At 43.3% G+C, this 23,590-nt stretch overlaps 1 protein-coding gene across 4 annotated transcripts in view; it reads left to right on the top strand.

Moving 5' to 3' along the window:
• zmiz1a (zinc finger, MIZ-type containing 1a) overlaps positions 1–23,590 on the top strand; it is a 107,840-nt gene that overhangs the window by 35,240 nt on the left and 49,010 nt on the right. For all 4 annotated transcript variants that reach the window (XM_005744763.2, XM_005744766.2, XM_005744762.2 and 1 more), the window contains exon 3: positions 10,096–10,172. The gene's annotated coding sequence lies outside the window, so the exon portion shown is untranslated. The remainder of the gene's footprint in view (positions 1–10,095; positions 10,173–23,590) is intronic.

Genomic DNA, 23,590 nt, shown 5'->3' with positions numbered 1-23,590 from the left:
GAGACAGAGAGGAAAAGACAGAGGGACAATCTGCCTTAATATTCCTATGTTTCTGTCATTGTTATCGTATGTTTTCTTTCTCACAGCTTGAATTTCTCAGTTTGAAATGCAACACCTGCAGATGTGTCTTGTAAACGGCAGCCGCCAGCTCCTCTCCCATTCAGAGGGGACCATTGAAACAAAGCAATTAAAGCAGCTCTCTCCACGGGGCGAAGACTCGGTCCATGGGTGTGCCTGCCTGTGCGCGAATGATTTTCCATTGTTTTAAAGCCAGAATCTTTAGATTGAACGGCGAAGAGCTCCACACTCCAGGAGAATGTGCCAGTCAAAACATTAGCAGCTCTGTCATATTCGTGTGTGTTTAAATATGGAAGTCAGAGGTCAGTGACAACCTGTTGACACAGCGCAGATTTATGCAACGCGCACAACCGTGCAAACATGTATCCGCAGCCCAGGTTTCGACTCAGCGGTGGTTTCTTGTTGCTGCTGATCTCCGGGTCCTTGCAGCTCCAGATACCAGAGGCTGAGTTATTTCTCCGCTCCGCTCCCTGACCCTCCTAATTGAGAACGGCTGTTACTGAGAAAGAGCGAGCTAAAGAGACAGAGAAAGATTGAGAACAGATACTTGTGTGAAAGCACACGACTCTTAAGAGCAAAAGAAAGACCGAATGAAAGGAACAAAGAGCTAAACCTGTGGAGGCCAAAGCTCATAGAGGGTGCTCCTCTTTCACGCCCCTTGATCATCTCTATCTCTTCCTCTTCTTGCCGTAAACCAACAGGAGCCAAGCGCAGTGTCTCAAACGTAGGAGGGGTCGTTAGTGTCGTACATGATGGCCGTAGGAAGGAGAAAAGGAGGGAAGCACTGTTTAGGGTGGAGGGAGAATCACATAAAGCAAAGTCAAACCAGAGGGCTGGGGAAGAGGAGCGGTGAGAACAGTGACAGCTGCAAGCATGTCGTACTGGGTGATGGTCTGTCCGTCTGTCAGAGCAGATATTTCTGTCTGTTTAGTGCTGCCTTACTGGCTGCCAGAGACACTCCTCGTGTCATCGCTGGGTGCCTGCTGTCACTGGCTAAAAAGGAGAGAGGGAGTGGAGTGTGTACGCGAGCATGCGTGTGTGTGCGCACAGGGGTGTGTGTGTGTGTGTGTCAGCGAGAGTGACAGAGAGAAACTAGAGCAGCTGTCTTGAAAGCTCTTCCACTCTGTCAGTACATCTAGAATCTGCTTTCCCCTGATATCTCCTCACTGAGGCAGTGTTTTAGTCAGATGTTTGGTCAGAAGTCTCAGTTTTTCCCTGATAAAGGAACACTTTGGGGAAATCAGTATGTTGTGTAGCTTATCTGTTAAGATAACGAGATCATAAGCGCTGTAAAGCCTATATTTGCAACACACTGTTTAATGTTGTAATTTTAGTCAGTAAATATGTGTTACATACATCTACATTGCCTGTATTTGTAGCAAAACTGCTTTTATGTGGTTGTAGCTTTGGCATGCCGACTTGCCGATCATGGTTGAAGACCAGGCACAACCCCAAATGGCAAAAGCACACCCCTACTGCAGCAGCCTCCCCAGCAAGTATGCTGTGCCCCACTACACTACAGGACTGACTTTACACTTACTAGATCAGAATCTGAGAGTATTCAAAAGCTTCAGCAAAATTTAGTATACTGTATTGAGTGTACAGTGCACATATAGAACTTTATATCCTAAGTGCTAAGCGAAAAGGACACCAGCAGAGCCGAAGGTGGTTATCTTCAGGTTCACCATGATACGAATATCTGATGATTGATGGTTTTTCTTTTAAAAATATCACAAATGAGAGAATAGGAGTGCAGCTAGAGTACCGTGTCGATAAACAGTATCAGTAAACTGCCGTTAAAATATGATACCCATCCTTGACTAAGCCCAGATTAGCCTGGATGAGCCACACCTTTCAAAGCGGCTTCGTGGCGCTGGTGTGTTCATGCTTTGTTGAATGACAGGCTTTGTGAAGTGTCTCTCTTGGTCAGCCTGAACACTGCTATATTGAAGTTTTGCAGACACGTAACCGCAAAGTGACGTGACATTTTGGACGTGGGACAGCTACAGTCACAATGTAGAATGGAGCGAACAAGGCCCCATTCACACAGGCTTAGAGACTGATCTGCAACCATCTGGCAACCGCCGGTTCACTGAATGGTTATTGGAGGGAAAATTATTACCTAAGCCCCAGCCACACAGGCATATGAACATGCCACTTTATAGAACTGGCAGCCACCTGTTGCCAGAGAAAAGTGTTGGTTGCTTTGGTTCATAGCATATTGCTGTGGTTTTACTTTGAATGGAAGTGATGTTCTTGTCTACAAACACTGTGCAGCTACTGTCCGAGCTATAGTGAAACTGTAGAAAGTCAGAACCAAACTGGAAATGAAGACGATTCGCTTTCAAAGCAACAGTTTTGAAACACATAGACTCATCTTTTACTTTGAAGGTGAAAATGTGCCACTTTTACTTCCTGAGTAGTTAGCAAGAAGTTGCAGAGAAACACGAAAAAAATGCAAGCATCCGACAATCTCCAGAAACCACCACCAACCAGTTGGGGAATACATTTCCCCCCCTACAAGCCAGTGGTTGAGTCACATCCAATATGGTGTACAACTACAGTGTGAGGTGATATCACACGAGAAGTCATACATTTTTCAAAATAAAGCAATGTAGGATGTCACCATCGAAAAGGTTTGACACTTTTATTTTCTTGGACTATCAAGAAATTTGAAGCTGTTTCCTGTGGAGTCAGTGAGAACAGAATTTTTACTATCTTACACTGTTAATAAGTAGAGACAGTGAATAATGACCCACATTTTGAAGAAGCAGAACTTTTAAGCATGCACACGCTGCTGGCTGATGGCAGAGGGTTAGTTTAATCTTAGAATAACTTGTAGAGGCTGTAATGAGAAGACATGGTAGTAGGCAGGCGAGTCTGTCAGCGTTGTGTAGGTGGCACAATTTACATGAAATATTAAATAAAAATAGCATACGGTTTTAAATTTCCTGGGTCAACAGAATGTGAGTGTGGGAGGCACAGTGAGACGGTGTGAAGCTGAAAATCACTGTGCACAGAGCGTGCCCACCCGAAATACTTCCTAAAGTCAACCTAGATGGTCTGTTTAGTCTTTATTGAAATATTCAATGTTTGTCAGTTTATAAATGTGAAGGCTAAGACGTCAAAAACCGCCGACGGCTGTTTAGTAAAAGGTTTGGCCTCTCACGCTGGATAATGGTAGTCATAACAGCTGCTATCATTTAACATGCTGAAGAGAAGTTAAAGGCACCAAGTGGAAGGATTTTCAGTGCGTGCATTTTCAGTACTTAAACAATCAGGCAATCTCCTTTGTTCATATAAATCATAGGTTTTTATGTTTTACTAATATGGGGTGTTTTTGACCATCGATTGTTTTGATTGAAGTCATCTGTTGTTGGAGTGTTGTCATCTGATTACAAACATGTGCTTTTCAACAATCAAGATGGCCCTGGAGTGAGGTAATGGAATATTTAAAACAAAGATGTAAGAGCATTAGCGAGGCTTTAGGCTGCACGGTGGCTCTGTGGTTATCCTAAAAGTCGAGAGTTTGCACCCACTGGAGTGAATGTGTGCAACCTGAGCTGGATGTGGGCTGGGGAAATGGATAGATTTTGTGCAGTTTAGAGAGCGCTCTCAATGTTTGAACTTTCCTTGACCTTTCTCTGACTGTTTGATGGGTTATCTCAGCAAGACGGCAAGACTCGTATGACTTAATGAATCAAGGAAATAGCGTCACCTAAGTCTCCCGGGCTAATTTCAGCAGCGGCGTGAGCCCCCACATTGATGTTGCCTGTAATTTTGCGGCAGCCGTGACAACATTAGTGCAACTTTAGATCCTGTGCTGTCAGTGTCAGCCTCTTCTGGCTCCTCAGCTGCCTCCGCAGCCCTGTAACCACACACTGCTGTTTATGTTCTTTAGGTTAACACAGTTATCTCTGTGCGCAACCGGAGCCGTCAACCTACACGGGCACTTTGGCACATGTGTGCAGTTGCGTGTGTGCAGCTGCAGGACCTGCCTCCCTCCAGAAAGAGCTGCAGGGACTTGCCAGTATTTTCATTCCCTCTAGAGGCATTTCCGCTCACCAACAAAGCCCTGCCTGAGTGATGAAACGAAGAGGAAGCAGCTTTTGTGAAGGGAGCAGCCAAATTCTGTCTGTGTGTTGGTGCGTGTGCGTGTGCACTGCTGACCCTGGCTAACAGTTCGCTACATGCAAATTTACTCTTCAGCTTGCAGTTCAGGTTGCTCCAGGCTCTTGTTTGCTCACAAGCCTACTGTACCACAAGAACAAGCCTACTCTGTATGCCATTCAAGAAAACAAAGTTGCCTCCTGTTTGCCTCTAATTGACTGGTATAATTCCTGGCTTGTTGGATTGGTTAGTGTTTTTTCACAGGGCTTGTTAGCACTGGCCTTTACTTCCTCTGTAGCTGTTGCCAAAAAGGAAATGTATGCTGTAGCTCAGGTCACAATTCTCCAGAGTGTCTGGCTCTGGGAAGGAATTGAATCGAGCCAATAATACAAAAAAACTTCTCATTGTAAAGTAGAAATGACATAAAAAACGAAAAGCAAATAACACTGATATAAATGATTGTTTTGGGTTCTTTCTCTGTGCGAATATCACTTTTTCTCTGCTGAGTGAATAGCCTTTGTTTAGTCTGTGATTTCTAGAAATAACTCCTCGGTTTTGATAATAACTATGGTTGGTGGGAAAACATCATTATTGCTTTCTCACTTGAGGTCATGACACAGCTACTGAGTTGTTGTTTTTTTTTGTAATTTTCAAATGGGTGCAAAAGCAGCAAAACTGCTGGATCTGACAACCGCAGAGATTGAGATTTTCTCTGGGGTTGTCTACAGAGTCAGCGTCCTGTGGGTTGACAGCCAGGGCCCTGTGACACACGCTCATGGCCATAAACAGGGATTTAGCCCTCTGGAGAAAATAACCTTGATAATTACTGGGTGCATATGGACCTGCCCACAGAGGGAGAGGGAGGGAGGAGACGAGAGCTGACTGAGAAGGAGAGAGAAGGGAGAGAGCCACATCCGCTGGTGCATTCCTGCATGCTGTGTCATACTGGTGCTGAGTTTCCCCTCGGTTTGCACGGAGATTTCCACAAGGTGGAGAGTGCAAAGAGCTACTGACGCAGCGCTTGGGGCTGTGGATGCTGACATTTAAAGTTTAACAAAGCAAAAAGCACATGCATACACTCCCCAAAGTAACAAAAAGACAACATAAAAAAAATGGAGGCATGTGAGGGTGGGATACATGGAAAGAAGGGGGCATATATAGCCTGGCAACCTAACTCATGAGTTGAACTCTGCTCTCCTGGTTGCTTTCTGCTCTCATCACGTGGCCTCTGTGGTATAGCTGAACTGGGCATCATTACAGCACAGCCAGAGCCGAATGTCTGTGGCTGGCTCACTGCCCCGTCTGCCTGCCTGTCATTCAGCTGGTTAAAGAAGCCTTGTTGAACAACTGCACCGTGCCTGACTACTACAGGGCCATTCATTGCGTGCAACAGCCAAGTCCTGTCACCAGTGTTAGCTAGCAACATACCAATTTACTACTAGAAACGACTCGGGCATTTTGCTCGGTAAGCACAGTTTCCCCCGAGCAACCTCCTAACCCATTTTTTTGAAGTTTGGATTTCAGAGAGCACGCCCCTCTAACAGAACAAGCCTCTTCAGACAAACGCGGTGTTCGCGTCTCAGAGATGTTTTCCGCCTCTGTTGAATGTACGCCATTGAGCGCATAGTGGGATACACTGATCCATTCCCCAAGGAATCACACAACAACAGCAAAACACAAAAAAAAACAAAACCAAAAAACAACAAAACAGATCCTTTGTGCCGCCTGTAACACTGGATCTCTCAAACAGAAGAGCTGAAAATACACTTCATCACTCTGAGAGGGTTTTTGCTTCCCCCCACCCCACATGCATTGGGCTAATCCTGTCACAGCTGACCTGCGTCTTGGTGAACTGTTTTCCGTCCTTTTCTCAGTCCCAGAGTGGCACACACAGAGAGGACATGCATGAGAGTCATAACTTCAACAGGCGCTCTTTCTCCCTTTCGTTACATGCTTTATTCCTGCTCTCATTTTTGATTCCTCCAGCTCTTGTCCCTCTCTTGTCCTTTTTGCCCCCTCCCCACCCTTAACCCTCACTCTGTCTGCATCCCTAACATCCTCCCGCTATGATTAGCAATAGTGTTTTTTTTTCCCCAGCCAGTGTAATGTCTAGATCCTCCTGTGTCCTTGGAAAGCAGCCTAATAAGCTCAGACACACACTGATGTCTCTGTGCACCACAGGCCTATTCTCCAGCGTCAGCCAGCACACACTGAGGTAAACAAAGACTGCCACACACACACACACACACACACAGCATACCAACCCACTGAGGACAGCGTTGACGCTAGCTTGCTAACGTTGACCTTCCGTGTGCCAATCACAACAAATCTGCTCTCCCGATTTGAATATGGGGAGGAAAACAGTGTAAATTGAAAGCAGAAATCCCCCTGGTGTGAGACAAGATGAGACTCTGAATAAATTATTCAGATGGCAGCCTCTTTCCTGTATGATTCTCGCCTTCTGCTACGTTTAATGGCATCTGTGAAGACGCCCATTCGAGATTAATCCAGATGTAAGACGTTTGTGCGCGTATGTTTGTGCGATCTTACATTTGTAAGAACGCGTGCATGTGTGTGTGTGTGTTGCCCGCTCACCCCTCTTCTCATGCGTCCCGTTGTGTCGTGTGATGGGGAAACAAAGCCTCAACAGGGGAATTTATTTCTTCTCCAGAGAGGGCTGTAAATAAACAACTAGTGAATCAATGCCTCCATTTGTTTTTTCTCTGATAATTCTGCCTGTGGCGTCAGGCGGTGTGACAGTGTTTTGCAAGCCAGCGTAGCTCTCAGCAGCCATATTTCCTCTTGGTGAGAGTGAGAAAACATGCCACACTGGCCTCATGTTTCATTACCTAGGATCAGTAAATTACCGCACGCTTTTTTCTTTCTTTTTTTAATATCATTCACTGAAGCTCGTTTAGCACCATGATGGCGCCTTTGTATGAATGGGAAAAAACACCAGCATTAGAGCTGCTCAGTCAATTAAAGACAGACAGGCATAGAAATTACTGTGTTCAGCTGAATGAAAAAAATAACCCACAGTAGGCCCTGTGGTTTCAATCAACGGTGACCTTGCCCAACAGAAGTACTTACAAATGTTTGGATATTAAATATTACGGCGCGCTTTGTAATGCACTCTTTGAATTCATGTTCATGTTATAATCAAAGTGTAAAGAACTTTGCAGGTTATTAAAAAAGAGTTTTGGTTAGTTAGGTTAGTTCACTTAAATGACAGTAAAACATATTTACTCACTTACTCACTTAATGGGAGCTTTGATGACTCTCAGCATACACAGTCCAGTTCGATTCTCATCTTGGTTTTTTTTTCTTTTTTATGGGGTTTAAGTAAAAAAAAAAAAAAAACTCTACAGGGGGGGTGTAACACCACAAAACCTGTTTTTTTTTTAGATATATTTCCATTTCATTCTTGATCTTAATCTGATCTTTAAACATTGCAGCTTTCACCAGACTCCAGCGCTTTACTGGGCTTTTAACAGCTTTATGTGGCAGCTAGCATAAGCATCATAATAAAAAATAACATCTATTTTATTCTCAATGCTAGGCTAATGCAAGTACCCTTAGTGCTTTCCATAGGAATGAAGCAGGTACGTAGCACCCAGGTCCTGCTAATCAAATGCACTTCATTATTAGATCATCAGCAAGTATGAGCACCTCTATTAAAGCACAAGATTTGGCAGTTTGCTGGTCTGGTGCATTCAGAAACATGTGCCACACACGTCCCAGCAAATTCAACCCAAAGCATTTTTAATTTTGCCAGCAGATGTTTTTAGTTTTAGTCGTCATTTAGGCTTCTAAATCAGTGGTCCCCAACCCCCGGGCCACGGACCGGTCCGTGAAAATATTGTCGGGCACAAACCGGTCCATGGCGCAAAAAAGGTTGGGGACCGCTGCTCTAAATGATTGTTTTTTTTTAGTCTAGTTTTATCTGACTACATATCATAAGTTTAAAGTAGACTAAATCTAAAGTTGATTCAGTTGACTAAACTATAAAGTGTAAAAATTAGTTGTGTTTTTAACGGTGAGAGTTGCTCTACACAGTTTACAAAGTGTCTTAATTTCCTTGACATCAAATGTCTACTTTTCTCTTCTCTTCCTCCCAACTGTTGACATTTTGTCACGCTTCTATGAGAAACATGGAGCATTCATTGATGAAAACAAGATGTCTTTACATTACATCATCCTTTTTGTCTGCATGCATTAGTTGTTGTTTTTTTTAATTTATCGTCTTGTGTTTGTCAGAAAAGACAGGTCGTTGATGAAAACAATGACGGAAATTATTGGTCAGTTAAATTAACACGGCCCCAAAGGTCAGCACGTCCAATGCTCAGAGAAACTGCAAGAAAGGAAAAACAAGAGCTATATCTTAGACTCTAGAGCCCCCATTTACCGTTTTAAAGTTGCATGCGGACAAACACTGAGAGTTCTGGAACAAAATCCTCTGGATAGATAAGATCAAAGTGGAGAGAATGCAGAATTTGGCGGAAACCAAATAGGTCAGGCAGCATTACAATGATCCCAAGCACAGCAGAAAACGTAAACAGAATGGCTGAAAAAGAAACGAATTAAGGTTCTGCAATGGTCGAGTCAAACCCCAGACCTAAGAGAGCTGTACATAAAGAGATGATGTCATAAAAGCAACACGTTATTGTTGCTAAATGTTGTTCTACAAGTTAGTGAATCATGTAGGTTCACTCAGTTTTTCACAAGACTGTACATGCAGATGTACATTTAAAAAAGGATTTGGTGCTAGCAGCTCTGTCTATCTTGGTATCCAGGTATCTTAATATCTGGCCAACTAAGCCCAGCTCCTTTACTTTTAAACTGTTTGTTTTCCTTAAATGCACTTCTGCAATCTTCAATAACAATAATTAGCGCAGGTTCTAGAAAATATGGGGGGAGTTGCTTATATTAGCTACGGTTGGATGGCTAATGGGAAAGTGAATAATGGTGTAAACAGAGTGTTCCTGGTTCTGCAGGAATAACGTTAACCTCCCAGTGTGCGAACCTTGATTAGAAGCAATCATTCAGCTAATGCTACTATTGGTAATGCCAACACAACTGTACACAAGAGCCTCTAATGAACACTGGTTTACTGTGGTTTCTTTGTACTGAAGTACCCTTCTCTATATCCCATATCCAAGTGTGAAATTACAATATCAGATCATATTTAGTTAATTAAACCCATATGACTAATTTAATTTGACTCAAATGTGGGGAAAGTGAATAAATCATGGAGGCGTATTTAGCTTGCTAGCACTGGTGTTAACAGTAATTAAATGTGGGGCAATCTGTAGCCTGTGAAGATAGCTCAAGTCTTTTCTTTCTGCCTACTGTACAAGTACACATGTGGAAGAAATGTAAGCCAGACGGGGCTTTTTCGGGGGAAGACGTCTTGCAGAATATTAATGAAATGATGTGTGAGTTTCAAACATAGAAATAAGCGAGTCAAAGATGCAGTCTTGTAAAGTAGGCTAGTGCATTAATAGTCAGCGAGCGACTGTCCCATTAGGAGATCTGCACATCTTAGTTAGAGAAGAGCCAGAAGCAGAGAAGAAATATTCCTCCATGATTAGAGTCGGGAGAGTTCAAAGACAGCTGGTTTTTGCAGCTAGATGGGCACAAAGCACTCACAAGGAAGACAAGAAATCAACTTGTATTTGTCATTTAAGTATTTTATGCTTCATATTTGGCAGGGATTAGAGATGCATATTCTCTCCAGCTCTGTCAGTCCTTGTTATGCGCTTCCATTTTGTCAGATGCACAACGGGGTTCTTTATTGCATCTCGATAAATGTTGCCACCTAAGCCTTGTTTTCCTATCACTAAAAAGCACGTTGTGTTTTGTCACACTCCCTCATGCGCATGGCACTTTGTTTTTTGTTCATTTTAGACTCGCTCTGTGATTGATGAGGATTAAGAAACGGATTTTGCCTAACAGGAAACACAAGAACATCCTTATCCAAACTGGTAAGAATCTTGATTTATCAGCTGCGTGTTCATCTGACTGGTTTGGCTTCAGCTCGTGTGGTGATACTGCAAATAAGACAATATGGCTGCCATTTGGATATTGCCCCACGTTGTATCATACCAGGTGTTTTGTCCTAGAAAAGGATGCTCTCGTGATCGTGTTATGTGGTAACTGAAGCAGAAAGAAGACTTGCTTTCAAGAACAATATGAAAACCTGAATATGTTGCGATTCGGGGCATCAAAAGAACACGCGAAGCTTTAACGTAAATCATCTGTGTGTTGTTTGATTGTCCTGCGATACCTAAATTGTTACATGCTGCATTCTGTTATCCCAACGCTTTCATATATTAGACCACATACGCGTCAGAACATCCTGAATTAATTGCCACCATGACTGGCCACCATTGTTCTGAATGAAAGCACATGTTTACGGGGATTAGTTGCGTGATAGTGGGTGATGGCATTTCCTCTTTGCATGGTAGACAGCTGGTGCTTGTCAGGTGAGGGGTGGAGGAGGAACGGGGGCAGTCAGTCAGTCAGTGAGACCAAACAAGTTGGGATGCCAAGTCTTTCTTGCTTGGTCTTTCCTCTGATGTGGTCATTTTAGATCAAGCCCATTTGAAGGATGTTTACAAGAGCACATTCCTGCATGCGTGCTATAGTGGAGCTCTACCTCTTTTTGCTCGTTTTCAAGTCATCGTTATCCATGTTGAACCAGTGCTGGAGCTTCTGTGTGTGACCATTGATTTGCCCGTATCAACCTCCAAGAGGAGTAAACTGCTCATCCCCATTTCCTCATCCTCCAATCCGATCTTTACTGTAAGGACAAAGCTGCATTTGATGCAAAAACATGCTTGAATACTCTGTTCATTTTTCCTTTGAACAGCATGGACATTATGTATTCAGATAACCCTCGGACTGCATGAATATTAAGTGTTCATTTAAACCTTAGCCGAGATGAAACACCCCATCAGTCGTCATGTGACAGTGACCACGATGATGCATGAAGTAATTGGGTTGGATGAGGATATGAGGAAACAGCGCACTAAAGGATGTCATGTTAAGGCCTCCATCGCATTTTAGGTAAAAAGAGGCCCAGTCCTTCTGGTTTTGTTTGGGAGGGTTGTGCAAAATGTCGACAGCGTTAGTTGTATACATGTGAAACGGCATCAAAGCGCTTGAAGGTGAATAATTTTTGGTGGCATCTGCACATTCTGCAATATGCTAATAAGCAAAGCTGCAAAAGCCAGATTGCCAGGAGAGAGAAGGGGCGACGGGGAGAGGAGGGGAAAAAAGAAAGAAGGGGAGAGCAGAGTGGAAAAGAGAGAAACAGACGGAGGCTGGTGTAAATTATGGATGCAACGTGCGATTTCCAAGAGGAAAAGAAAGGCAGAGAGAAACCTCAAGTCATGCATATCAGATTACGCATTTACCACATTTTCTTATCATGGTCCGTGAGCAAACTTGTGTGCAATCTGGCCTCTTTGTGCGTACGTGCACGCGCGTTTGTTTGAGACAGGAAGTATAAGAGTGAGCGAGAGAGCACTTACATATTCATCCATGTCAAGTTGCGTGGAGTTGTCTTGTGCTGTGAGGCATTCTTAAAAACTTGCTATGACGTGCACGTCTAAAGCCGGGTTGACTTACATTGCTATTGTGTAGCTTTGCTTCGTGTGTCCATGGCGACACGGCTCCTTTTGGTACGCACGTGCCATCTCGTTAGTTTTGAGCGTGCATATTTACACAGTGGCAAATCTGCCCCACTGGGCATTTACATGACATTGTTTAACTGTGCCGAAAAGCTGAGCTGGCTGCTTTAATGCCCTCTTTAGCAGTTCTAAGTAAAGTTAAGTAAAAGTTGTTTACCCTGCCCCCCCGAACTACCACCACATCGCACCCTTATGTGCCAGCGCCTGTGTGTATGTGAATAATGAATCCATTCTTAAGTTGTGTCCGTGTCTGGGGTCTGCGCAGTGGTGTGGTTTCCCCCACAGAGGAGTTGGGAGGGGCTGGGTGGTAGGGGGTGTCTGGAAATAGCTTTGCCTGAGCTGGGAGCACCTTAGGTGGGCCTCTGTGCCAGCCTCACCTTCCTTTAACATGCATGCACGACAAAAGTACAATTCTACTCGCAAACCTGGACTATATTACTCCCCTGTTTTTCAGTTAGACTTGAAAGGGACGCATGTCTGCATTCACATTCACTGAGCAGGAAAGAAAAGAGCTGCGATTTCTAAGAACTGAGCAGGAGACACGTTGCAGTTAAAGCGCAAAGTGTCTTAGTTAGAAAACAGAAACTACAAAGCCCGCTCTGGATCTTGCCTGCATGTAAATGTGTGTTAATGTGCAAAGTAGGTCATTTATTTGGAGCAGGGACAGCCGTGGTGTGCCTCTCTTGAGCGATGTCAGAGCGGGGAATACGTTTATAAGCAGACACATTGCTGGATTTGGTGAATTGTACAGGGGATTTACATATACCGATATTTTGTTTATGTGTCGAGCCAAATCCCTGGGTGGGTGTTGAAGGTGAAAATGGCTGTGGTCAATCCAGAGACAGCATCAGTAACCACAAGCAGAGATAGCAGCCTAAAAATCAGACTAAATCAGATTACCAAACAAACAGCTAAGAGGATTAATTCTGATCTCTCTCTCTCTCTCTTTTTCCATCAGATGGACACATTAAATCTGCAATCTATAAAATCCCTTCAAATGATTTTCTATTTTACTTTGTGGCCCTCATTTTCTGGTCACATGTTTGGAGCGAAGCTCTTTCTGCTCCCAGTGAACTCTGCCCTTTTGTTCTGCCTTGAGGCCTCTAGAAATGACTTTAGTAAACAGGGTATCAAAACCAGTCTTTAAAAATATCTTCACAGGGTACAAGAGCAGTCTGACCTCTGATCAGGTGATATACTGGCAAGCCCATACTGTTATAATAATGCGTTTTACCCAGCACGCTCGCTGTTAGGAGTAAAGCTGTGTTGAGAGATGCCTGTGGCCCTGTGGCTGTCAGTTAAACAAGCACAGTAACGTTCGCCGGAACAGGCGCAATTAGTAGGAACCATAATATATAGGAGGGAATAATTACACCTTGTCGCTGGCTTTCACAGATCAAATATGTTCCTGCATTTCTTCAAATTAATCTCAGGAATGATTGTTGGCTTACAGGGAATCAGTGGCAGCACAGTATGTGTTCTCAGGGAGAAAATACTGTAGATTAATTTGGTTAATATTTCATAAAGCTTAGGAAGGCAAAGGGCATTTGAGGCTTTTCAGATTATTTATTCTCAGCCAATACTACACGCTACGGTTGAGCTGCTGTGCCACTGTGCTGCAACTGCCTTGCACAATGCCAAAGAAAGGCACTTGCCTTTAAAAGTGTTTGCCTGTGATAGCATTGTTTGTGAAATGGGAGCCGTTCACATGTGCAGCTGCGTTTCCTTTACGCCATGATCTGATTCAAAGGCTCTCGTTCACGTACGGCTTTGTATCGCTCTCCTGAGTGCTGATAACTGCTAAAAGATTCGTATTAATATCCTCTCTGGTGCTCTTTTATATTAGCTGATTCATTCCCTGCCCGGCTACTTCAGCTAAACACAGGGATACAACATAGCAACGTCGCTCTTGACAGCTTGACAAACTGACATTCCCACTCTCAGTGACTCCCGCTTCTGCCCTCTTGGTCTCTGTGATACAACTGTATACTGTAACCAACAAGACTGTAATCAGTGCAGACCTAATCTAATCATCGCTCCCGACAAGCAGCACTGGCTGCCGGGCTTCCACAAAACACATCTCGCATCAACAGGCTGCTTGGACGGCATCGTGTAGCTCGAGCAACCGCCGGATGAAATGTCAGGAGAAGCAGGATTATTCCCGAAAATGTCACTGACAGCATAATAACTTAGCAGAAGAGTGTCTCATGCTATGTTTGTATCTCATGTCAGCAGGTGTGATGTGTAACTCGGTGTGTGTCATAAAAGCTACTGTACACAAACGTAAACAGAAAGCGGGATCTGTTGAGTGAAACTGGTGCGCGATCGGTGTGTGCGCAAACCGTGGTGTTAGACGTTAAAGTGTGTGTTTTTAGATCTGCACAAACAAATGCACATCTTTAAAACCTCCTCATTATTGGCAGCGGGAAAGCTGCCCGGGCACTGGGACAACTCCTGTGTGCATCTGCGTGCGTGTCTGTCTGCAGCTTGTGTGTTCGTGGTATGCGCCTAATTCGGCGGCTCATTCCAAGATTTGGTTAACCGAGTTGGCTCGCCCTATCGCATTGCCACAGAGTGTGCAGTTGCTTCAGCCTCTGTTTCATTTAGTGGCACCCACGCTCTTATCCTCTTGCCATGAAAGCACGCAGACACACATGCTTTTGCACCAGAACAGAAATGCACACACGCGCACGCACAGCTGAATGAGAGAAAGGCAGAGTAAGAGGGACAGAAAGAGAGAGTGAGAAAGAGGAGAAAAAAATAAGAAAGTACCAATTAAGCTCCTCAGACAGTTCTGCCAACAGGCATCAGGAGGTTGGAGGCGGTGAGTGTTTGCGTGTTTGTGTGTGTGTGTGTTGGATAAGGGGGTAGAGGGTGTTTGACTAGAGCTGAGGTCTCTAACTTTTGCGTTGTCAGTTTTGTACTTGTGCAAGTTTTGAAACAACTCATTACCGTGAGGTGTCAATAACCTGCTGAGGAGGCTGGCAATTATCAAGAGCTTGTCACTTTTTATAGTTGTTTGTTGACAATTTCCTATTATATGCTGTATTGTTGCTCCGTGTACTCATTTATATATAGACTTTTTATCACACTGCTGTAGATTTTGAAATATTTGCAAAATATAAATGAAAAAAACATTCAGATTCTTGTACTGTAGTTGTGGGGAGAGGTTTACATGCAATCATCATGATTTTTATGATTTCTTCTTTTTCCAGTGTGGGGTGATTATAAAACAAAGAAACAAGAATCAGGTGGTATTGGTTTGAGCTCATTTTGTATTTTCTCTAATCTGCACAGGGTCAAAAGTATATATAAACCCTCACTAATATTTGGTTAAATGTCCCTTAGCAAGTTTCACCTCGACCAGGCATTTTTGGCAGGCATAATAAAGCTTCTGGAGTAATTCTGGCTGAATATTTGACCACTCTTCTTGGCAGAATTGGCAGAGTTCATTTAAATTGGTTGGTTTCCTGGTACAGACCTGGCTTGTAAGCATAGTCTGCATATTTTCAGGAGGGTTGAGGTCGGGGGAAGGCCATTCCAGAAGCTTAATGTTAGCCTGCTTTACCCCATTCCCAAACCAGTTCTGATGTGTGTTTGGAATCATTGTCCCAACCGTTTCCAAGTTTCAGCCCTCTAGCTGTTGATTTGAGGTGAAGTTGAAGAATTCTTCTTCATTATTCCTTCCACTGTGCAGTGTACCAGTACCACTGGCACCAAAACAGCCCCAGAGCATAATGCTATAACCACTTGATGCTTGATCCCTCACCTTTACTCCTCCAAACATACCTCTTGTCATTGTGGTAAAATAGCTCATTCTTGACTTATAAAACTTGGTATTTGGATTGTTCACCAAGATTGAAGGTGTAAATTTTTTGGGCAGGGGATTCTTTCTAAAACTCACTTTATTGTGGACAGTGACAATGGTGTTACAGCAGTTTCCAGTTTAAGGCCAGGCTTGAGCCTTGGTGTTTTCTGGGTTGTTCCTGAACATCCTAACCCATTTACTCACATCTGACAGTGACAGTTCAGGTCTTCTTCCAGACCTTCCAGAGGAAGTCTGCTGTTGTAGAACTGTTTGAAGTCATGATCTGCAAGAGCCCTCCCTCACTTGTGTAAATCTACAATTCTACTTCATTGACTTCCTTGACTTTTCTCATTGTTCTTAATATCGTTCAGTCCACTAAGTGCTGTCAAACAAATCCTTTTTATGCAGGCAAAGAGAAAGTTGTAGTTGCAGTCAGTCCTGATCACTAATGAGAAGTTAATAGGCCTTGGCCTCGTCAAGTTAACAGATATTTTAGAACCTTCAGCGCCACTTATTTTAAAAAATTTGTGAATGAATGTATGTATTTGAGGCTGTATGTGTACTTTTGTTCTTGCATCACAACTGTTGGTGTGTACACAATAGTTTCATAGCTCAGTTTTATGCTCTACATTTTATGCTGTTTAATCAATATAGCAATCTTGTTATTCTGTAGCTCCAAGAAGCAGCTTTACATTACAAATGCTGACATACAACAAGCTACAAGAAGTCAGAAAGATGCTTTGAGTTATTAACTGATTTTCAAAGTTATTTTCAACTTTTTATTCTCTGTTTAACCGGGGAAAAGTATTTATTTTGCTGTGAGACTTTTCTGTCAGCAACCAGTAGCTAAGCCCTAATCCAAACAATCTTACTGTACTGCCAAATGAAGCCTCTTCCTCTGTTCATGCTGTGAAACAAAAGGCTACTTTGGCCAAATCAGGACTGACATCATTGGCAACAGCTGCAGGCTGCATGTGCGATGTGTGCATGCATGTGCGTGCACGCCTCTGTGTGTTGACGTCTTTGTGTGCGCGTGTTTGCGTCTGTCAAGATGAGGTGACCTGATTGCTCAGCTGAGCAGCGAGGGAAGACCCAGCCTTGTGTTGTCAGAGCACCAATAAAAACCACAAGAGATGAACCACAATGCTCCCCGGTCGGCCGCCCCTCCCTCTCGCGGTCCCTCTGAGTTTTCTGTGTCTGCCGTGCCCACCCCCTGCACACCCCTGCCACACATACACACACTTAGACACACAGTGGCACTCCTGACCATGCCAAAGCAGATTTAGAGATGAAAAATGATCCACCGCTGGCTGTGCACTGCGCTATCAGCTCCCAGCTATGGAGTGGTCAAGCCAAATCCTGTCCTATCCTTATAGCTGTGAAGATAGAGCTAGTTAAAACTGGACCTCTCCTCTCTCTAGTCTCAGGCAGGTTGACCCTGCATAGTACAGTAGTATAGTTATGCACATGGACAACCTTCTTCCACATCAAACCTTGTACAGCTTAGATGTGGGAGTTTTTTGTTTGTTTCTTTTTACTTCAGCAGCTGCAGGGACTGACAGTCTCTAAAACCTGCAATGAAACACGTCTCACTTTGCCTCAAGGTGCCATTAACCCATTTAAATGAATTGAATTTGTTTATTATTCAGTGGAGAGTTTAGCTTTTACATGATGGCTCAGATGCTGTTTGAAGAGACCTTTTCCCTTCAAAGAATACACTTTGAAGGGTCCTGCAGAATTTCAGGATGAAGAGATTTCAGATTAAAGATGCTAGCCAGTACCAGCTTTAGTTGTTAGTGTCAGTAAAGGTGTGTGGTCTCATCATTCATGGCTCCCAGCGTGAACACACATAGTGCCTTCTCAACACACACACACATGCACAAACAGAAATGGCCCCCCGACCCCCTGGGGTCTCACCTCTGTAGCCCTGTGGCGAATTGTGTGTTTGTGTCTGAGGCTTAATAACTTCACTGGGGCCGTCCCACCCCTGCTGCTCTGCCTTATTATTCCCTGTACCTTCTCTGCTTTGTCCAGAGGAAGGAAAAGAGATAGGATGGATATCAAGCAGCACCTTTGGGGAATGGAAGAAGGGGTGAAGGTGGGTGTGTGTGTGTGTGTGTGTGTGTGTCTGAGGGCTAAAAATGAGAGCTGCAAGGCGGGAACAGTAAGGACGAGGAAGGCTGGGGGGTGGTATTGTGGATAAAGAAAGCGGAGAATGGAGCAGAAGGTGGGGGCCTGCAGCAGTATTGACGTGGTTCAGGTAAGTGAAGGATTAGTGGATGTGCAGAAAGCCTAGGAGCTGCTGCTCCCTCATCCAGCCAGCGGTGAAGTGGCTCCTCTTAATGAACTATTAAGAGGAAAAGGATTCTCTTACATGCATGCACGCACATGGACATGCCATTCATCCTGCAGAAAGGGTCTCCATTCATGACGAATACAGAATACCAGCTTTTCGAAGCTTTTGGGACATTTTTTAGATTATCTGTCCTTCAGCCATCCGTGCTAATAACAAAAACAGCCATGAAGTGAGTCTCCAAGTAATGTGTGTGCAGTCAAAGCCTGATATAAGCCTGTTCTCCTGTGCCACAGAGGACTGTGTCTAAAATTTGTTAACCCTTTAAAGCCTGAACTATGAAGTACTTGGTAGAAAATACTGATTTAAAAATATAGTGTTTATCGAACCTTTTAACAAATTAAAAAGAATAATAATTTCTTTTTACTCCAACACGTATACACCAGTCTGCTGCTTTAACTACTCATTTGTGCAGTAAATGTGCATTTATGACTCAAATGCCTCCATTATAACTATAACAATTTAGCCTTTGAATGAATGGGCTTGAGGATTAGTGCTGCCAAAAGTGAAGGGACATTACAACATATTATTGCATTGTTTTTATTTGTTTTATGACGATAACAAGAAGAAAAACGACGAGACAATATGTTAAGATGTCACTGACACAGAAACGTTTCACTGGATCCATGTTTGATGTTATCTGATGCCACTGAAGTTAACTTTTAAATTATCATTGAGTTCAGGAAAAAGAACGTTTGGCGTTCGACCTTTAATGCTGACGCTTCTTGCGACATATGGCGAGGTCAAAGAGATGAACATAACTACAAAAGCATGCAAGGAATCGACTTAATGGACTCAGAGCTCAAATCATGACACTGTTAGTTTGCTCCCGTGACTTCCGATATTTCCTGCAGCTTTTCTTTCTAATTCTGACTGTCCTTTAACTGACTTGACGGATGGAGAAGCAAGAGCGTGAACCTACCATGTTCTTTAACTCTCCAGACACACATTCACACTTTGCCTGTCCTGCAGATACAGCAGACACTGTCACGGTTGTTTTAGGGCGAGCTCTGCTTGTGTGTCCAAAGATAACAGCACACAGGACTCACTTGAGTGTGGGTTCTGTGCTTCAGTGAAAATTCCCTTAATGTGGATGTGGTAATGTTTGTGACCCATGTGTGCTTTAGTGCATGTCTGAACAGGTGTTTCTGATTGTGTAGTGTGTGTGTGTGTGTGTCACATGTCAGTCGGGGTCAGGTGTCTGTCTAGTTTCACTTTACAGAGGAAACCCAGCAGTTCAGATTTCAGCGGGGGTCATCTGTTCTGCTCTGTGTGTCTGAGAGGTTAAAGTTGACTCTGCTGAGGGTTACAGAGGGCTAGGCTACGTTTCCTGAGACACACACATATATAACATGCGAAAGACACATTATAGGTAGAAAAGGGTTTATTTATGTTTTTTATATTGTTGGTACAGTGAAAATGAAGTGTTTGTACATTTGTACAGAAATACCTTTGCATCTAAACATGCGAAAACTGCAAATGTTTGTTATTATTAGTATTATTATTATTTTGGGGGTTGGTTAATCAATTAATTGTTTTAGCTGTAAGTAATCTGTTTAATTGTGCATTTTTAATTCATTACCACAAACATTTTAGTAACTTTATTCTTGTTTTCCATTAAAAATGTCAGCAAAGTAAACTTGTAATTGTTGTGTTCTTACTATATACTATATATATGGCATACAGTATTATTATTCGACTTAACCCTAACCCTTGTTTTAGCATTCTCACAAACGACAACACTTGTGGTAAATTTTAGCCGATAGACACTCTCTAAGTGGCTGTAATAGTTACAGGAAAATCTTGACAGTGACATGTTGGTGTGTCGGGAAAACAAAAGGACAGTGACACTAAAGTTACATAAGGCACAGAGTCTGTCTTTCTCTGTCAGTCTTTCTCACTCCCACTTGTTTTTTTTCCATTCGACCCCCACCTTTTTTTCTGTCCCTCTGTACCTCTCCTATACAGGAACTGGCCAATTTCCTGAGCCTGTTTTTCCATTTTGCTTCCCTGTGCATGTATCTTTTACATGCATATGTTTCTGCGTTCCTCTGTGTGTGCCTGTTCGTCATCCCCCGTCTCTGACTGGCTCTCAGCTAACTGCTTAAAATGTCACAACTGTTTAATTTCACAAGAGCAAGCTTTTTGGAAAGTGACCTCATGTGCACGGTGCAGTTTGAGTCAAATCGCGACTTTTTCAGCTTGATGCTGTAACTTCAAAAAACGTGTCTTTAGACGTTGTGTAAACACGTTATTGATAGGCAGCAGTGCCGGTACATCTCAAGGTTTAAAGAAGAAATTCTCAAACTGTGGGAGACTCACGAAAAAGGAACTTATCCCAATTTATTTTTCCATGGATCGTCATTCTGTTTTTTGTCCCGGGACAAGGTGGAAAAGATATGTAGTCATGGTTTCTTTGTATTTACCTACACGTGGCTAAAACCTGATTTAGGCTTCTGCAGGGAATTTACAGATCAATTTATGAACTAACCGGAAACCCCTCACTGCAACCTTATGTACCATCCAGTTGTTGCGGACTGCATTGGCCTGACGTGTAGTTACATTTTTCATGGAAGTTTGGCGTACAGTTAAAAAGGGTTTCCGGTTACATCATGAGTTACAGTGTAGATTTCCCACTGAAGTATAATTCAGGCATAAAGCAAGAAAGAAATACAGCAAAGAAAAAACTAAGACAGGGTAAAACAAATGCCAGCAAGGTCTGTTTTGCATTGAGATCTGGTGACTCTGGAAGCAATTTGAGTACAGTGAACTCACTGTCATGTTCAAGAAACAGTTTAAGATGACTTGAGCTTAGTGACATGGTGCGTTATCCTAAGGGAAGTAACCATCAGAAGATGGTACACTGTGATCAAGGGTCAGCAACATGGTGTTTAAATGATGCTCAGCTGGTACTAAGAGGCCTGAAGTGTACCAAGAAAATACACCCTGACATCATTACTCTGTTGTTGATACAAGGCAGAAATTGTGTGAATTGTAGCCTCGGTTTCCTTTTCTTAACAGACAGGAGTGGCGCTCAGTGTGGTCTTCTGCTCCTGAAATGCTCTTCTGCATAGCTTGGCTGTTAAAGGTCATTTGAGTTACCGTTACCTTCTTATCAGACCAATTAGTATGCAGTTGAGCAGATATACCTAATGAAGTGGCCGGTGAGTTTATAAGCAAAGACGATTCAACCTTTTGTGAAAGATTATTTTGCGTGTCAGACAGAGATTTATTCCCATGGTGAGTTTTGGCATCTCGGAGTGAATGACTGAGTGCAGGTTGACATTTAATGTTCCCCAAATCAAGAAACAATCAAACAGGCAAAAACTGTTTTGTGCACTATGGCTTTCCACTTCAATGAGGGAATCCCAATAACCTCCAGATTTTATTGGCATATTTTGGGAAAGCAGCTTATACAGTTCAGTGGAAGAAAACTTTCTCAGTCGTCTTCATGCAGCGTTCCCGTTTTACACTCGATAGCATTGCACTACCTGTAATGGATGTTTGCTGGTTTTACTCTTTCCTCCCTCCTTCCACTTCCTCCTGGCCTTCAACACCATGGATCACTTTGCTGCAGAAAGACATTTTTCCACATCTAACTTAATGTCAAACCAATTTCTTTACTTCTGTCAAGGTAACTTTCTGCGCTGACATGTTGACAGCAATGTTTTCTAATATTCTTGGGTCAGGGTGTTCAGTCTCTTTACTTTTCACTTTGAGCACTGAGGTGTGAAATACTTCATCCACAATGCTGTGCTTTGCTTAAATAAAAGCTGCGCACATAATGATAAAAAAAAGGTTATCTCATCAATTTTAGAGGTGTTAATGGTCAAAGCTCTCGCAAACATGTATTCAAAAAGCAACAAGCACTTTATGAAAAGTATGCAGAGGCCAATGAGTTTGGTGAACTTTGTACTCTGCAGATGAGTAAATATTTGATTTCAGACTGTAAAGCCTTGATACATCCAAATGGCAGATCTTGTGCAGAAATGCACTAGAAAAAAAACCTCAAGTGAAGCTATTCTAGTAAAAGCATTTTTTTGGAAGGGTTTCATTAGACATTAGCATGAGTTGAACTGTCATATTTGTCACTGTGACCCCCTAATGGCCACTTGTCCAGCTGAAGCTGCGTGTCTTTGATCAAAGCTGACCGGCGTTCCCCTCTGGCTCCAAAACAGGCGGTTCACACAGAATAGCCTGTGTTTTTCCTATTCCGATTGGAGCTATTACTCCTCCACCTAATATTCATTTAGTGCCTGCTGTTTGTGTGTTTGTGTGCTTGCTGTGTTGTGTGTGTGGCCCATGCTGCCTCGGTTGATGAAGGAGATCCTTATTGCCCTCGGCACAGTGGCTCAAGGAAATCAATGTTTGATTTGCCGGGTACATGATAAAGGATTTAATGCTGAAATACACCCCCACCCTCTCATGGGCTGCTCGTGGTAAAGAAATCGCCTCGTTGAATGCATTTGTTCCTTTCGCTCTGTAAGCGGTAGTATTTGCTGCCTCTGTTCGTGCATGTATCTGTTTGTGAATGCGCTGGCGGGTAATAAGAAAGCTTTGATTGCCTGATGGGCCTTGTGTCCATTTGCTGGTGACTGCCAATACAAACACGTCTTTGTGTGTGTGTGCGTGCGTGCAAATGCAGTGTCCAGAGTGGTGTATAACCACTCCTGTGCTCCCTGCTCTTGGTGAATGTATCGACCAGACTCTGGAATGGAGAAATGCCTGCCCAGCACACAAAATCAATGGCTGCTGTTTTCTCCCCTCCAATGGCCTCCTGTTATCTGCAATGAATACAAAGCACATATTGTAGCACACAAGACAGACACTCATACACCTCATCTTTATGTCTGCTTCATTTTTCAATACTGCAGCGGGGTCACATACAAACCCACAGGAGATTGGGCAAAATTACAAGTCAGTTACACGTAATTGGAAGAAATATGGCTCTCGCTGTGTGTTTTCTCGTCCTGAGCGTGTTTGCCGCTGAGTCTTCAGTCACCTAACAAGACTTGAGTGAGACCTACACCGCCGCTGCTTTCACTGGACTCCAAAGTTTATTATTTTTGCTACTATATAAACTGTGCTCTGCCAGCAAATCAAACAAAGCAGCCAAGAGTGTGAATGAAACATCATCTTTCTTCCATTGTGTTGAGTAGCATTAGCAAAGTGGCCAACAAGTGTTTATTTAGCGAGCGGGCAGTCCATTTCAGTTCAGGCACGGGGATAAGATCAAGCCTATTTTCATTGTGCAAATGTGCTTCCCTCTAATTCTGTTTCTCTCACTCACTGTCCTAAACACTTTCTTTCTCAATCCCTGTCTCCCTGTCAGGGATTATAGGTGGTGGTGCTGGTGCTGGTGAGAGGAGGAGGAGGAAGAGTAGGAGGGGAGGTAGCAGATTAGTGGCGGTTGTCCAGCGGGTCCGTCTGTCTACCGTCAGAAAATAGAATTCATTTGTGTGATCCAGATGCTTATGCTCAGCTCTCTGCGTCTCTTTGTGTGTGTGTGTGTGTGTGTGTGTGTGTGTGTGTGTGTGTGTGTGTGTG

This window comes from Pundamilia nyererei, unplaced genomic scaffold (genome assembly GCF_000239375.1).
Source record: "Pundamilia nyererei isolate P.nyererei 1_Seehausen unplaced genomic scaffold, PunNye1.0 scaffold00149, whole genome shotgun sequence".
NCBI lineage: Eukaryota > Metazoa > Chordata > Actinopteri > Cichliformes > Cichlidae > Pundamilia > Pundamilia nyererei.
Note: the sequence above shows the minus strand (reverse complement) of the source record. Positions and strands in the feature narration are given on the sequence as shown.